Source organism: Anser brachyrhynchus (assembly GCF_964034855.1).
Source record: "Anser brachyrhynchus genome assembly, chromosome: 4".
Taxonomy (NCBI): domain Eukaryota; kingdom Metazoa; phylum Chordata; class Aves; order Anseriformes; family Anatidae; genus Anser; species Anser brachyrhynchus.
This window is the reverse complement of record NC_137698.1, coordinates 26,600,725-26,617,628: the sequence shown is the minus strand read 5'-3', so window position 1 is coordinate 26,617,628 and position 16,904 is coordinate 26,600,725. Positions and strand designations below refer to the sequence as shown.

The 16,904-nt window shown below is 35.7% G+C and overlaps 1 protein-coding gene across 5 annotated transcripts in view; it reads left to right on the top strand.

Moving 5' to 3' along the window:
- Positions 1-16,904, top strand: part of LOC308194362 (uncharacterized protein) — a 230,823-nt gene that overhangs the window by 140,987 nt on the left and 72,932 nt on the right. For 3 of the 5 annotated variants that reach the window (XM_080590234.1, XM_080590233.1, XM_080590236.1), the window contains one exon: positions 11,805-11,886. The exons of the other annotated variants lie outside the window; for them this stretch is intronic. The gene's annotated coding sequence lies outside the window, so the exon portion shown is untranslated. The remainder of the gene's footprint in view (positions 1-11,804; positions 11,887-16,904) is intronic. 5 annotated transcript variants of the gene reach the window in all.

Below are 16,904 nucleotides of genomic sequence, written 5' to 3'. Positions count from 1 at the left end.
AATTAAAGAAATGTATGACACAGATCTGCCAGAGCAGAGTTATGCCTGCATTAAATTAAATCTTCATCCCAAATGTAAATTCTTAGACCCTCCTAGGTTATGGAGAAATTCCTGCCCTTTTTCTGGTCTCTGGGTTTTTCATCTGAGTTTCCTCTTTCCACCTGCTCAAATCCTCAGACCTTTTCAAGGATGTGTACATGAAAAATGTGATTTCAAATGAAGTCAGAGAAAATAGGATGCAACTCCCTACTAGAGGAAGTAGTATGAAGATGCCATTTTCCTAGCTTTTCTACACCTCTGTGGCAATGGTATTTGGGATATATATAAGAGTTTATATTGTAATACAGCCAAATCTATGAGTACTTTTTCTGCTACAGGCTTGCAATGTGCTATCCTTGCAAAGGAAGTTCATTCCTCCTCTGTGGGCAATTCTTGCATTCCAAATATACGCTTAGACAAACGACCTAATGTGTTTTGTGCACATCCACCATGTGAAAATCATGTACTTACACTCTTCAAGGTTACTTTATAATAAATCAGGGGAACTGATAAATGGCCTGTAAAAACGCAGCTTTATCTGACCTAATCTTGGGCCTGAATTATTACAGTGTCTGTTCAAAAGTTGATTATGGCATCTCTTAACTAGTGTATATATATGCTTCCTTAGTCAGAAAACTGAAAAAGACTTTCAAATGTGGAAGATAAAACCCTTCTTCAGAAAGGTGTATTTCCTATTACTTCTAAGTACATGATTACCTTTTTCACTGTACTAGTGTAATTTGAATCATACAACGAAACGCAATGTTTTTGCAAATTTAAAGGCTTGTTATAATAGTAATTGTACTAAATAATAACTAATAAATAAATAATAATAATAAATAATAATAATATATAAATAGTATATATAATATATAATATATTATATTATAATAATTATAATAATTATATATAATATTATGTATTATATATTATATAATATATATAAATAATATATAAATAATAATAATAAATAACTAATAAATAACTAATAACTAATAACTAAATAACTAATAAATAAAAAACTAATAATAACTGTACTAAATTTTAAATGTAATGTTTTCCTGATATAAGTATTCATACAAACATGTTGTTAGTACTGAAGAAATGATAGTTTTATTCATTTCAGACTAGACTTAAAAATATTAAAAGTGTTGATAGAAAAATAATATTATTTTAAAAGGACAAGAAGCTCTCCGGTTTTATTTTATCAGATATATAACCTTGACAAGGTAGAATTTTTCGTAGGATATTTTTGCACCATAGGCTTGAAGTAGTTGAACAATTTTTAATCATGATACCTAACTCATAGAATTCTCTCAATATATGCTCTGAAGTGTTAGAGAAAAAGTAGTCAAACACTAGTTTGTAATACAATAATCAAAAATTTTCAGTCCACTTGATTGCGAAAGCTTATTATACACTTACGGTTTAAACAAAAAGCTAAGCAAAGCCAGAATTTAATGAAAATGCATATTTTATAAAATTCTACAACTGTGTAATTTATGATTTGGTTTCACTATGTAACATAACTAAATACTGTTTTACTAGTAGTATTTTTGGTATCCAAACAAAAGGGTAAGGGAAAGAAAACATATCACTTGAAAAATAAAGAGCATTGTTATTTTTGAAATATTAGTAGAGAAGTTGAAAACACGTGAAAGTTATACATAGGAAAAAAAAATTACATTTAAATTGGACCTCTTTTTCGTAGAAAATAGAACCAATATGTTCCCAAACTGCTTAATTCATTTGAAATACTTGTTAAATATTTACACTCCATGATTCAGTTACAAAATGATATTGGTCTGCAGTAGGTTGTTTAAAAGAAAAAAAGCCCGGTATATATAAATATTTATTGGCCTTAGCTTTTGTTAAAGGAAGAAGAGCATAACTTTAGAACTTTGTTAGACGTGGCATATTTTAAATGAAAGACAGGAACACTGGCTCCAGTTTTATGCAGTTAGGACAGGTAGGGGTAACAACGTTCAACTACGTATTTATGTAATTTCTGTACCTTCCGTTTATCCACTTCATAAACAATACAATGTAACAAAGCCAGAACTTTTTGGGAAGGTGTAGGGCTGCGTGAGAGACTGAATCAAACACATCTTAGAGGCAAGATGTTCTCTGCTGGGAGAGAAAAAAAAAATAAAAAAAAGACACAACCAACTCTTTCTGCTTCTTGACCTTTAGTAAATATCTGCAGCCTTCATCTTGCAGGGGCTTTCTAATCTGTAGTGCAGAGTAGCATTTGGTATTTGATTGGAGCCTTAAGCACAAATGTCACTATTTCAGTGAGGTGAAGCTTAATTTCTCCATAGTGAAGAATCTATTTCTTCCCTTCATAGTGAAGGAAGAATCACAGAAGAGATGTGCTTTAAGGAGAAGGTGTAAAACAGCAGCTGTATTTTTCTAGTTCTTTTGGGTACTAAGAAAAATACCTAAATAATATGGCTTCCCATCAGATTTCTCTGAACCCTGGTATCTGGGCTGCGTTATGCAATTCTCGTGGATGTTCTCTCTCTCTTTTTTTTTTTTCCCCACCTAGAAATGTTGTCCTAAAGTTCTTGAAATATTTGGTATGTCTGGTAGCGTTAATAGACTTTATGGCATCGCCAGGCTATGGCTTAGCTGGAAATGCTAGATATTATGGCCGTGTCTAGTAAAGCCATGTTCCATAAGATGGATTATATCAAAAATCATCAGATGAACTATCTGTGCATGTAAGTTAGACTACATATGCAAAGCCTGAACTTATGCAAAGGCATGCTATATCCTGATAGTGTTAGGTGTACTGCGTATGCAGGGCAGCCATCCAGCAAATGGAGAACAGATTGTGTTTCCTTGCAGTGCTGCATGCTCTCTACAGAGCACATGCCCATAATTTCCATGCAGAATGTGTAGGGAGCCAGTATTACCAGCTCCAGAAACATCTGCATGGGGCTGGAATGTAAGATGCTGCAGTTATGGGGGACCCACAGCCCTGCAGAGAGCAGTGAGAAAACAGGCAGCATATCCCTCACACCTCAAGTGTCACTGGCTTCATGTGTGGGCATCTGAACCACAGCCCAGGGTAAGGACACCTGAACACTCACAGGCTGATTGCTGCAATTCTGCTGGAGATGCCAGCATGTTAGTTATAAGAGGACATATACGGCATCATGTCTGGATACATAATTTATATTTTCTATACAGTCAGACTGCAGAGCACTGAATTCCTGTAGTTTGGGTATTTTGTTGTTATTGTTGTTTTTAATGTAGTCTACTATATTACATTAGTTAAAGCATATATGTAAAGGCAAATATTAACTGAAAGTGGCTTTGTATGTAAATCTTTCAACCTGGGAAAATAATAATGAATAATCGCTTTATAAAGCTCAAGTATTCTCATGAGATGATGAAAATTTATTTTTCTTACTAAGCAGAGCAAAGGATTATACCTACAGTACTGAAAACAACAACAACAACAACAACCCTACCACTGATTTATTGGCTCAGTTTTAAAAAACAAATATATAGTATAAAAAGTTTTAAGGTTTGAAGCAATGTCTGCACACCTCCTTGTTCTCCAGGAGCAGAGCTTAGTTTTAGTCTTATGGTTTTTATTATTTATTCTTTTTATCTCACAGATTATTATCACAGTTAAAAATAATAAAAAAAAAAACTTTCTACAAGGTACAGGCTTGTTTTTGCATACAGAAGCAGTGCTACACAAGAAGTGTCGTATTAGAGATCATGATAAATGATCTCTCTTTACAAGAAGGCTGAGCAAGAGGCTTCTAGAGGTCCTTGTGTGCCTGTGTAGTAAAGTATTACATTAAAAAGCTGAGAGATCACAAACAGATGCGAGCAAGAGGTATTGGGTAATAGAATACTTTTAGTGAAAAGAAAAGTTTAAAAAATGTTTTTTTTTTCACTAGTGTGAGACTTCTGACTAAAAGACAAAAAGCCTGGAAGTAAACTATTTTTCTCAAATTTCACCAACTCAGGGGATCAGAAGGCTTTTGAAAGAAAAGGAAGAAAATCTAGCAAAACTTAAAAAATGTCATCAAAGGCAAAGTACTCAAGGACAGATTTCCAGTACTTTCAGACCCCCTGTAGTTTTGTTTTTGTGTTTTTAACTGCAAACTTCTTCTTATCCTTCACTCCTCTGGCATACATTTGGCCTTCCAATTTGCTGCTGTTACATAAGGTTTAACAATCCTGTTTGGAGCTCTGAGTGATAATCTCCAATGTATACGTTCACTTAAGTATTTGTAAGCAACATGGGCATAAGCTTTTTCCTGGAATGCCGTTTTATAGATCAACATTTCAGTAACTGTCTAAACTACATAACATTCAGAGTTTGCAGCAGATTTAAAAGCAAGTACCGTTCAATTTCGGTAACAGAAGTTTTAGTCCCCCATGTTTAATGTTTGCACTGTCCACTTTTTCTGTTACGTTGGATTGTCCTGCCCTCTTCTTTTCCCCCACCATAGAAGTATCTTTGTTTGATTTGGCCACTTCCTTTATCCTGCCTCTATCAGGCTAGAGCAGATAAGGACTTACAGTATTTGTCTTTGTTTCCCAAGTGGCTGATAAATGTGGAGGACCATGTCATCCTCTCTTTAGCTTACCACATATGATTTTTATAAAATATGTCAGAAACATAATATAAGAATATCTCACAGAATTTAAAACAATTTAATCACAATGCAATTCACATAGCTTTTTCTTTTTTTCCTCAATTATTTTAGTCTACCGTGTGTGAGCACTAGCATTTTATTCTGCCCTTATGATATATCTTTTTTGTTTTACAATATTCACATCGGCCAGGATGGCATGTACTATTTATGTTGTTGTAGTAACATTTTAGAAGGTACACATGCTTTCTGTGGTTATCATACCTGCAATACTGTAGCATCAGTTGGTAGAAGGTTAGTTATATGATAAAATTAAAAAGTTATCGTTTTATGTTACATATCATGATTGACACAGGCTGTAAAATTTTTTATTATTAAGGTATAGATGAAAGCATCAGAAGGAATGTTATCGCTATTGCTTTTTCACTTCCATAATGGAAATGATATTTGAGAGCAAACTCCATGAGAACTCACCTGTATCTTCATTAGTGTCTGCACAGTCAAGTGCTGGAAGGTATGTCTGGCTAATGCTTTTGTCAACTCTCACGAGCTCTGAGTGATGATCATTACACCGAGGGCTACTTTCATTGACTTTCACAGTGTAGCAATGTTAATGAGGTTCAGTTATTGGTATAATCTTTCCTTTGGTTTAGAAATGTAGAGACCATGACAGACAATGAGAACTGTCTGTCTGACTGATTACTGACATGATTTTTGTCACTGTTGTGATAGAACCTTGTGCACTCACATCTAAAATAATATTTTCATGTTTTTCTATCCTTGTTCTTAGAGGTATTCTTGAAGCAATTTTCACTGTCTATTCCAAATTTAACCAATTGTCTCAGTAAGTGTGATAGAACAGCAGCTGACATCTGTGGGTGCTTTGCCTCTCACAACCAGCCAACTGCAATCAACTCAGAAAAGGATCTGTCACAGTCACAGCACAGATTTAGTAGAGGAGTTGTGGGCTACAGATTTAGTAGATAAAATAAGGCAATATGAGTGGAAAGAAATGCCAACAATAGCATGTAACAAAGCAAACAAGCAAACAAAAAAAGCAAAACAAAAAACATGGCAAGACCTACAATACAGGAGGCTCATAAAAACTGTCCAGGTTGGCGTTAGGTGTTTCATGCTGAATAAAGCATCTTTACCTGGTGATTTCAGTATAGGATGGTGCTTTCTAAATCTGTTAATTGGTAACATATACATTCTTGATCTTGAATATTCACTGTTCTGCTAGATAGTTATTCTGCCTGGAGTCAGAGGAACCAAACATGGTAAATAAAGAAACACATCCATAAGCAAGAGAACTCAGTGTCTATTTTATCAGATTAGTGAGAAGACAGTGACTCAAATACGTGTGCCTTGGGGTTGTCTGTCTTTTTGGATCTCATATCAAATTTTCATACAAGTTTAAATAAAATCAGGACAGTATACTAGCTGTTTAGGCTCTTAGTAATATATTGAGTTGTCACAATCACAACCTTTGCTTTGGATAAGAAGTTGGCTGGACGAGTTGGCTCCAGGTAGAGTTTGGAGCAGGTGTAGGCAAGATCTGTGTAAAGAGCAAACACTTGTTATTTAGAAGTTGGATTCTCATTCTTCAGGTAGTTCTTTGTAGAACTTCACAGAAGGTAGCATGGATATTTATTTATTTATTTTGGTAACGGCTAGCTGTATTGTGTTTTGGTTTTGTTTGTTTGTTTTTGTGTTGGGAAAGGTATTGACTTTTCTAGCAAATACGGTTTTTGCTTTTCTTGGATATCCTAACATAGTACAGTGAGGATTCGAGTTACGAGTGGCAGGAGCTTAATGTTCGTTTGTTTGTTTGTTTTTTGGGGGGAAGAGGGGTGAATCTTGTTTCTGCAGTCAAATTGTTAGTCTCTACTGTCTTAATATAGGCCTATATGTTAGACTATATGTAAGAAGCAGGGCAGTAATGGAGCTCTTATTTGCAAACAGTAGATAAAGCATCTAAAATTTTAGAGGTTGAACCTACTTTTGTAGTACTATGGATCCACTCAAGTAGACACTTGCCCCAGGAGCCTTTGCATACTCACAGGTGCAAACAACTGTTCATGTAAATGCAATTATAAAATTGAGGCTGTCCAGATGAAAATTTAGAAAAAAAAATAGTTTTGGAAACAGCTAAAACGTCCTGAAATATCCCTCTTCCATTTGTCTGATGTCCAGAGTATCTGATGAATACTCCTTTTTTTTTTTTGTTAATTCTTTCTGATCTTTTAAGTAAGGAATTAATGATGAATAAATACTTCATTCCTTTATTATTCTAGTTGACTGGATAGTTATTCTCTTAATTTTAACTTTGTTATATATAGGCTGTTTTGACTCGGAAGCGAACTCTTAGGAAGTTTAATTAAAAATTAGCCTTCATAAGAAAATTTCAAGTTGGTTTCAATGTGGTGCTTCTGTACAGCCAGTTATCCATGAACATGGTCTTGTCTTTTCCCACAAAAAAAAAATTCTAGCTGTTCTGGAGCTTAGAGCAATGACTGTAGCCAGAGGTACGTGACATCACTCTGAGTCAGGTTTCAAAGCAGTAAACACAGGTGAACAGGTTCCTGACTCTTTCCGCAGAGTAGTAAGTCTCTTTTAATAACACCTGCTTGTAGGGATTACGATGAATAGATCTCGGAAAACATCAATACAAATTGTAGCTTCAGTGATTAAAATGTACAACAAACGTTTCTCTTTAATGTATAGCATGCTGTTCAATTTTATGGTATTGAAATTTGAGGCATCTCAAAACTTTCTAATTTTTTTGTCTCTACAAACACAAGTGGAAATTCTGTTGGTACCACCATCAATTCCTCTTCCCCATGATGAAAGGCCTTAGGAAGAGACTAGTGAAGCTATAATTATTACCTGTACATGCAGCCATTCTGTAAAGAACATGATTTATGTTACTACATGCTGATTTATCAGTTGCCTTGAATTGATGTCTTGCTTTCAAGTTAATCAATAGGTACAGTGCCCCATACTAAAATTGTTTGACCTATAAGATGTTATGTGAGAATGCAATTGAAGGTCTGGAAGCTATGGCTGTAAGTTTCAGGGAACACAGTGGAACCCCTTACTGGTTGCTGTGGGTGATAATGTAAGTATGCTGTTCTTGAGTAAGAACATAAACAGTGCTATAGAGTGATAAATGTTAGTAAATATTGTTTTTCAGTTAACTCTTGTAAATTAATGTGTCATAATGTATGTAAGCAACACTTGAAAATATAATGTTATAAAAAGTGTTGTGGCATCACCTTCTTTCATCAAAGGTGCATTTAAGTTTGGGGAAAAACAGCAATGGGCAATTCATTCACACTATTAACAAGGTAAATAGAACAGATAAAGAATGAGATTTGTATAGAAAGCTTTAACCCTTTTAATTCAACAGTGCCTCCTTTTTTTGCATCGTTGTCTATAAATGCATTTATTTTTTCACTATGTTTAGAGTGGCAGCAAACATTTATGTGAATTACTGAGTCTGACATCTAATTAACACAGTCTTTACAGGTTTAATGAGCAGTGATAAATTTCTATCCTTTCTTTGGCACATTTTAATTAGTTGTAATTATGAGTGGAGTGACCTGAAAAGATTGTTGTCCCATGGATTCATCATAAATTTGTATAATTTATATAGGTAGAGACAGATTTAGTTTTTATGGAATTGAAAAAACAAAGGTTGTTTAAACCATTACATCCGTCATATAGTATTCTTCCATAAAACTCAGGTAAACAAAACATTGGACATAAATATTTGACTACACTGCAGGTGATGCCTCATAAATTAAATTTATTGTCTTTTGCTTTTCTGAAGACTAAGCATGCATTGAAATCTGCTTCATCTGTTGCTCACGACTGAAGCATTGACTGCTGACATTCATCTTTAGTGGCATTACAAATTTCAAGAAGAAAGAAAAAGAACATGTTTAAAATATTTATCTATGAAGGTTTTTAGCATTAAATAGTTGAGAAGTGAAATGCAAACAAATGAAAATATAACCGTAATTTAGATGACAACATGAGTACAAAGTGTTTTCCTTACTAAAGTCATCCTGCAAAAGTAAAGTGGAATAAAACTTCCTAGCAGTCATGACTATTATTCCTTCACAGGGAGTTTTGTATAGTCTCTAGAGAGAGACATGAAAGAGCTGTCAAGGAGATTAATGCAAACTTGCATTACCTAACACAGCATATGAAAGTAACTGAAAGATTTGGCCATTAAAATAAATGTGTATTTCATAAAAAACTGTAAAAATGAAACAATAACATTTTATAAAGCTCTCAACTGTGAACTGTGCTTTGATTAAAAAGATAGGATTTCATAAAATGGGATTGTATGTAACATTTCTCTCTTGTAAAGCTGATATTTCAATTCCTGTATTAAAGAATGTTAAAGGAGGTTATGCTGAGACAGGATTTAAATCATTTTAGGCTCAAATAGGTAAAGTGCTACACCCTTTGGGAGCTGATGGGAATTGGAGGCAATATGGTATCCTACAGGAGTCACTCTTCTCCATGCTGTGAGGCATGACGTCCTGTTCACAAAGGGTGGGTCCCCTGTAGGGCTAGTGGGTTTTTCAGTTGTTTGTTTGTATTGTTTTGTTTTGTTTTCTTCATCTTTTATCCTAAAAAAGAGGAAAGAAATCTCAAATATTAGTGGAGCGAGAAAAAGCATTAATAGTCTGCATTAAGGGTGACTAAAATAATACTATTCTGAAAGTCAGAACAACATCTGAGTGTTTTATTTTTCCATGATTTGGGCTCAAATTGTCTTTCCTGCCGCCATCAGACAAAACCCAGAACAAGTTTCTGGCTTCTACATTAACAGTGAATTTGTAATTCCTTTGGTGTTTGCTGTTATTTTAGTTTGGCACAACAGAGCTTTGGGCAGCTTCTGCCAAAGAACGTGTTTTGTGGTAAGGCTCCTGAGAAAGATGTTCTGTTGAATCTGCCACGTACATAGCAGCCTTTGAGTGGTAGGGGGTGGAATGGGAGCTGCAGGAATGACCCTGTCTTTTTTTTCTCTGTTTGTATACCTTTGACTGTGGCTTATGGTGGCTTGAAACTGTTCTCTGATCTACACTGTAGTCTCATTGAATCTAGGAATCTCTGGACTAACTTGAGGTGAAATACATGACAGCATAAATCAAAAAGGAAGAATGGCCACAGCAGGGACTAGAAGCTGAAACAGTGCATGTATTGGGAAACTTAAACATTTTTGAAATACTCTTTTTCCTCGGAAAACCTCTTGAAGATACCATTAAAATAAAATTGTGTCGCTGTCAGACTCAGGTCTCAGTTTGTTGTAGTGCCTTATTTTAACAAACATCCTTCTTTATTAATTTCTTCCACGGTGTTAACTACTCTTGTTGTTTGCCTCCATCTTTATTTTTTCTAATCTTGTTATGAAAGATAAGTAAATTGCTCTCATTTACTTTGTGTAATGATTGATGATAGTGCCTTGCTTAATCATTTTTGATGCTTTTTTCTGTCACCATGGAGCTATGCAAGGGAAGCGTAGCATTTGTTAATACAGGCAGTGCAAACAGCTCACTTGATGAAAAAGTTGCAGTAGATCACATGTGAAGCTGGGGGGTTGTTTCCCACAGAGCATTTACTGGTACTTTATTAAGCTAGTTTTAAACAGTGGAAAAGGTGCAGTTTATCCGTTTCCCTAGGAGCCTAGACCAGAACTGATCAGGAGGATGTTCTCTCTCTCAATTATCCTAAATTTTCTTGTTCACATATGGTTTGTGCATTCTCAGAAAATTAACTGAAATTAGTATTTCACTCCAAAAGGCACAGGTAAAATTTCAAGATATTTTATTCTGAATTCAGTTTAATAATGTCAGAATACTTATGTCAAGGGCTGTTAGATGATCCTTAGAAGCTGTGAGAAGCGTGTCCTCATATTTTGCAGGTGTGTTCTCTTGCAGTCTCATACAACTTTTTTTTCAGGATCTGGATGATGTTAGGCATTAATATCATATAATTTCAAGGCCTGTTTTCTCCCCTGCCAAATCTGATCTGCAGAGTTTGAGAGTTTGATCTGTAGCCTTTTCGTTATCTTTGTTTGCTTGTTTAGTGAATCTAAGTAAATTCAGCTTTTACTTCGTTAATTTATAGGCAGTTTTTCTTCTTCAGCAGCATTATTCTATAAAATGAGTAATTCAGTAGTAATTTTGATGTAGCATTTTAAAAATGAACTGTGAAGAGTTAAAAGCGAGCCTTAACAGATAAACAATGTGAATATTGTTTCTGAGACTGAACATTAGCTTCTCCCAGTAACACCTTTGAATATAAGGGAATCAGACCTAATGCTGATCTCTATAGCTGGCTTTATTTTTTCTCTGCTGAATTCATCAGGAGCAAAAAGATGAAATAAAATATTATAAGAATCAAAGTGAAAATTATCCAGTATATGAGGATGAGATAGGTCCTAGAATAATTACCTTCCCTCAAGTTCTGCTGCTCCTATCTTTTCCACTGCTGTTCTTTCTTATACTGTCATCAAGGAGAAAAATAGTTGCATACTAAATCTTCCCCACTGTAGAGATGACCAGAGATAATGAAAACTCCTTGGACTCCATTTGGGGACATAATTTGACCTTTCTTGTAAATTCTGTCAAAACTACTCTGTAAATGGAGAAGAAACAGTGACAGAAGATACACATCATTGTCCCCACTAAATCTGCAGAGACTACTTAAGAAAGATAATGATGACACGCATTAACTCTGAGAGGTATCACTTCCAAACAGTGCAACTTCCTTTTGGGGAAGTTTCTAGTACATTTCTAGTGTAATGCAGTTTGTGAAGGGCCCAACCATTGCTGTTTTGGGACTGCGTATGCCTGTGTATTTGCTGTGAAAGCAAATACTTTTCCCATTCTTATGATTATGCAGAGGGAAGATGTGGTCTAAGTGGCGTATGCATGGACTTAAACTGGTATGTGTAATAATTAGCTCAAAGCAGTCAGCAGCATTGCAAAGAAGTGCATAGAAACATTTGGTGTATGCATCTCCCCTTCTACCAGCACTATTTTTTTGATGTTAATTGTTTTTCAACTGAACCTGTGTGGATAAAAACATAAATGAATGAAATGAAGCTTTCCACTTAAATAGGGTCAGAACCAGCCAGACAACTGAAGCCAGTGAAACAGTGAAGAGGATGGCAACATAGTTAATATTGAAAAAAGTGCCCTCTGTAAGTACCATATCTACTGCATATTTATTGCTTATTAAAAAACTGCATAGGGCCTTATTCTGAAAAATATTTATTAATCTCTTCAGAGTTTGACTGACTTCATCTAAATTTCATTGGCAAGGGGTGAGGCTGAAAGCTAGAACCAGTATAGGATTTAGGTGCTTTAGTCATCCTTAACGTCTGTTTTAGGTATTCAAGTCCAAAATTGTTATTCAAAAATCCTACACTCATTGATGCCATGTCTCAGGAGAATTTTAAAGCCACCTTGTTTAGTATAAAAATTTATTTATCTACAGGAAGTAGTTCTTAGCATTGCTTAAGCCCCAGCAGAATCCAGCAACCAGATGTTTGTTTAACAACAGATTTGAAGGCATTCCTGCATTGTTCCTTCTGCATTCAAACAAAGTTGAGAGAACCATGTTTTGGTCTAGAAAATACATGTAATTTCTTTTATCTGGACATTTTAGCTGTATTTTTGTGCTTTCTTTTTGTATAACGTGCCAAAAAAGCCATCGCGTGTGCTTAAAAAAGCTACCAAGAGCTGCAGTGCAGTCAGTGAATTTATATATGCTTATACACCTGAACCTTATCATTCTCTCTCACACATGCTCTGCAGTCATAGTTACAGTACTCTCAGGTTGGACCAGCTTCTACTTTAAGATCTTTCTGATGCTACTGGAAGGAGCAGGATTAGTTCCAAGACTGGTGTATTTTGTAGAAACTGTGATCTGTGTATAAAGTTGTGGGTTTGTTAGATCAATTTTTGTTTGTTTTGGTATTTTTTTTTTTATTATTTAGTTTTGTTTTTCCTCTGACTTCTGCTTCCAAGTGGTTTCAGAGGGTAGCTTTGGCTAGAGTATATTATAGCTGTTGTCAGAAAGACAAAGATATGGCTGATTTTTAATGGGGACTGCACTTAGAAGGAGTGGTGGCTCCTGTCTCTGTAAATTGAAAAGAAAGAAGCAGAGCTCTCTTGGTCACAGTTATTTGAATGTACTGGGCAGCTGAGTAACTAGCAGTAGTGTAATATTGTGCATTTATTTAGTGTTTAGCATAGGCCAAATAAACAAAGTTCCACTCCAAATTATATACTAATGTGAAATTCAGATAAATAAAGGGAGCTGCTGATATATAAAAATTAACAGGATAGAAATCTGAATTCCTGCAGTAACTGGAGATCATTTTTGTTTACTCCATCTTCAAGCATGTTTCGTGTTGGATCTGGAGATACATATATATGTATGTGTATATTTCTCATTCTCCTTTATTGGCTTTGTGTACCTCCAATAGTCAAGGTGTAGATCTAGGATTAGTGTAGCTGTGTGTTAGTCTTCCTGCCTGGTTGTACTGTGTCCTCTCCAGTGGTTGTGTCCTCTCTGTCTGGCTTTTCTAGTGCTGCTTTCTCTGTCCTGGTAGCTTTAAACAGAAAAGAAATGCACCTGAATTTAGGGATCTGAAGTAATTTGGTAAAACATTTTACAGTCTTTGAGATGTAAGGTTGAATTCAATGTGCTAGCATTCTTTCTCTGCAGTGGATAAATAAGTAAAATGTCACTCAAAACAAATGAACAGTTCACTGTGATCCCAATTAAGATGGTTGGGATGCTGGCTGGGTCCAAAGCAGCAAAACCTAAATCAAGTTAGGACTAGAGGGAAGGCTGAAAGAAGGTCAGTGAAGCTAGTGAAGGGTCTAGAAAATAAGTCTTATGAGGAGCAGCTGAGGGAGCTGGGGTTGTTCAGCTTGGAGAATGGAAGGTTCAGGGGAGAACTTACTGTACTTTGTATTAAAGGGGGTTGCAGCAAGGTGGGGACTGGGCTCTTCTCCCAAGCACCAAGTGATGAGATGAGGGGGAATAGCCTCAAGCTGTGCCAGGGAAGGTTGGATATTAGGAGAAATTTCTTCACTGAAAGGGTTGTGCAGCATTGGAACAAGCTGCCCAGGGAAGTGGTGGAGTCACCATCGATGGGGGTCTTATAGAAAGGTGTAGATGTAGAACCATGGTTTAGTGGTGGACTTTAGTACTAGGTTAAAGGTTGGACTTGATGATTTTAGAGTTCATTTCAATGGGAGTAATTTTTCTACTTTTTTTTTCTAATATTACACAAGGAATGAGCTACAGTAGTGTAAGAAAATCAAACTTTTTTTTTTTTTTAACCTCATTTTAACCGTTAGGTCTTGGTGTCATCCCACCGAATTAACAAAGTAGAAGGAGTCTAAGTAGTGTGTTAAATAACAGAATGAATCATCATTCAGAACGCTTGTCATCAAGGAGATAGAGAGCAAAGGTCCATGTACTTTGCATGGGCCTTTCAGAGCTTCACTTGCTTTCCAAGGTACAGAAAAGCAAGACTTTTGCAAAGAGAAGAAAGAGCTTCTCCATAGATGGTAGGTGAAGAGAGAATGCATTTGCATTAGGTATCAATTTCATTAAAAAGAGCAAATGCAGCTGGAAGATGAGCTGCAAACCTGAAGCACAAGACTTGAACTTATTTGCATACATGTTCTGGTGTTGGCTGGGATAGAGTTAATTTTCTTTGTAGTAGCTAGTATGGTGCTGTGTTTGGGATTTAGGATGAGAATAATTCTGATGACACACGGATGTTATAGTTGGTGCTGAGCAGTGCTTACAGCTCCTCGTACTGCCCTACCAGAAAAGAGGCCGGGGATGCCCCAGGAGTTGGAGGGGACACAGCCAGGCCAGCTGGCCCAGGTGTCCCACACCGCCTGGTGGCATGTTCAGCAACAAAAATGGGGGAGTTGACAAGGGTGATGGGGGGGGCGGGACACTGCTCAGGGACAGGCTGGGTGTCAGTCAGTGGGTGGTGAGCAATTGTGTTGTGCATCACTTGGTTTCTGTATTTTCTCTTCCTCTTCTGTCCTATTAAACTCTCTTTATCTGAACCCATGAGCCTTTTCGTTGTTGTTTTTTCTTTTTTCTGATTCTCTCCCCCATCCCATTGGGTTGTTGGGGGTGAGCAAACAGCTGTGTGGTACTTTGCTGCCCACTGGGATGAATCACAACCATACAGGAGATGAATGCTACACTCTGGCAGTCTGAGCAGTTTTCTGTGTGTGGTGGGAGTCATAGGAGTGGCAAAAACAGGTAAAGGAATTAGGGGTAAAGATATCCGCTCAGGATCTACTGAACAATAGCTTATTTACCATTCAGGATCCTGTGAAAAATCCTGTGCGATATCACATAACAGCACTAAGTTTTGTAATATACATTGAATGCTTATGGGGAGCTACCTGGATTCAACTTTCTCCAATTTTTGGTGTTCAATTGTGAAATCACTATGGTAAACCAATATTTTTTTATTATTATTTTTAAAATGATTATTTTAACTGCTATTAGTGAATTTTAGTGAACTTTGGAATTATGTAAAAACAAATCCACTTTTATATCAATGTACAATAGATATCTGAGGACATAACCTGGACAGTAAAAATGAATAAATTATTTTAAAATTATGTCTGTGATAGTACAGTCATAAAATCTTTCAAATACTAAATCGATGCTGTATACCATACAGGAAGTAATAAAACATGGATGCAAAATGGCAATGTAATAAATTAAGCTTGAACCTTTAAAACAGATCATTTAAAAAGACACGTTAGTAAACTTTCCAAATGATGAAGAATAATCATCTTTCAGTGATTTTTTATCAGAACTGACAACTTTTTATATGTATCAGGATCATGCCTGCCAAAGAAAAATAAAATCAAATGATTAATGATAGCATGTACCTTTCTTGTCCAAATAAAAAAATATGTTTTCTGATTAGAAACACTCCCATGAGTGCACAGGGGAAAGAAATCTTCATTTATGTATGAGTGCAAAATGAAAAGTGAGTCTTAAAAAAATCTGCACAAGCAGAGAGAAGACATGCTATGGCATGACGTTCAATGAATAAAAGTCATCCTCTAAAATCTTGTCAGGTTGTTGTTGTTTTGCAAAAATCAGCATTTCTCTAAAGTGAGATGTAGATGGCTAATATGACAAGCTAAACATGTTATCAGACAAAATAGCAAGTAGTGATATGTATGTTATATGGTATTTGCTGAGAAGTCTCTTCAGTTATCAACAAGGAAAATAGAACTGTATACAAATAGTAAAACATGACTTTCTTAACAGCTTTGTGAAGATTTTCCACCATTTGTATTGCCATATAATTAGAAGTATTTCTCTTTGCAGACATTGGGTAGCTACCCATAGACAATGACCTAGTAATGAATGAGCTACAAGACAAGCTGCCACAAGGGTGATCTTCCCACACTTGTTTTTCTGAGCTTTTTAGTTTCATTTGAATTCCTGTTCAGGATACTTGAAATGCCAATACTTGTAAGCACTTCATTTAGATTTTGGGTATATGGACCTAAAATATGACTGGAATTTATTTTCTCTGGTACTCAACAGATAAATGCATGTTTGAGGAAGTGAGGGAGCCAAAACAGATGGGTTGTATTCAGTTTTCACTCACAGATACTGAATTGTCTTTCTGTTGTCTTTTTATCAATGCAGAATTTATCTCTGGTGTATATTTTATTTTTGTGTCTACATTCCTTTCATCTGTCCTAAGTTAATTTGAAGACGGTAGGATAGTTTTTTAGTCTAACAAGTTTTACTAGCTGAAAGCTTTTGGGATAAAGGTCTTCCCTTTTATTTCATCCCATGATCCCATGTGACATTCCTTCTCCAAGTATACAATAGAGCTAAATTTCTTTGCGTGTTTCATACTTCTTTTTTTTTTTTTCCTTTACGAAAAGCCCTTCTCTTTCTCTTAAAAACATTGCTTTCTACATGCTCCCATTTCCTTTCTGCTAAGGTGAAACTGAAATAGAAACGCATGTTCTTAGTGCAGTCTTACTAGTGTTATACGGTGCGGGCATTACCTGTATGTTTGATGACATGGTAGATCTGCTTTAATCATCAGTCTTTGTTTCCATAGCTAGCAATCTGCATCTGATTTTCTCTGCATTTTAAACATATGGAGATTGCTGTCCTAGTTTCTGCTCT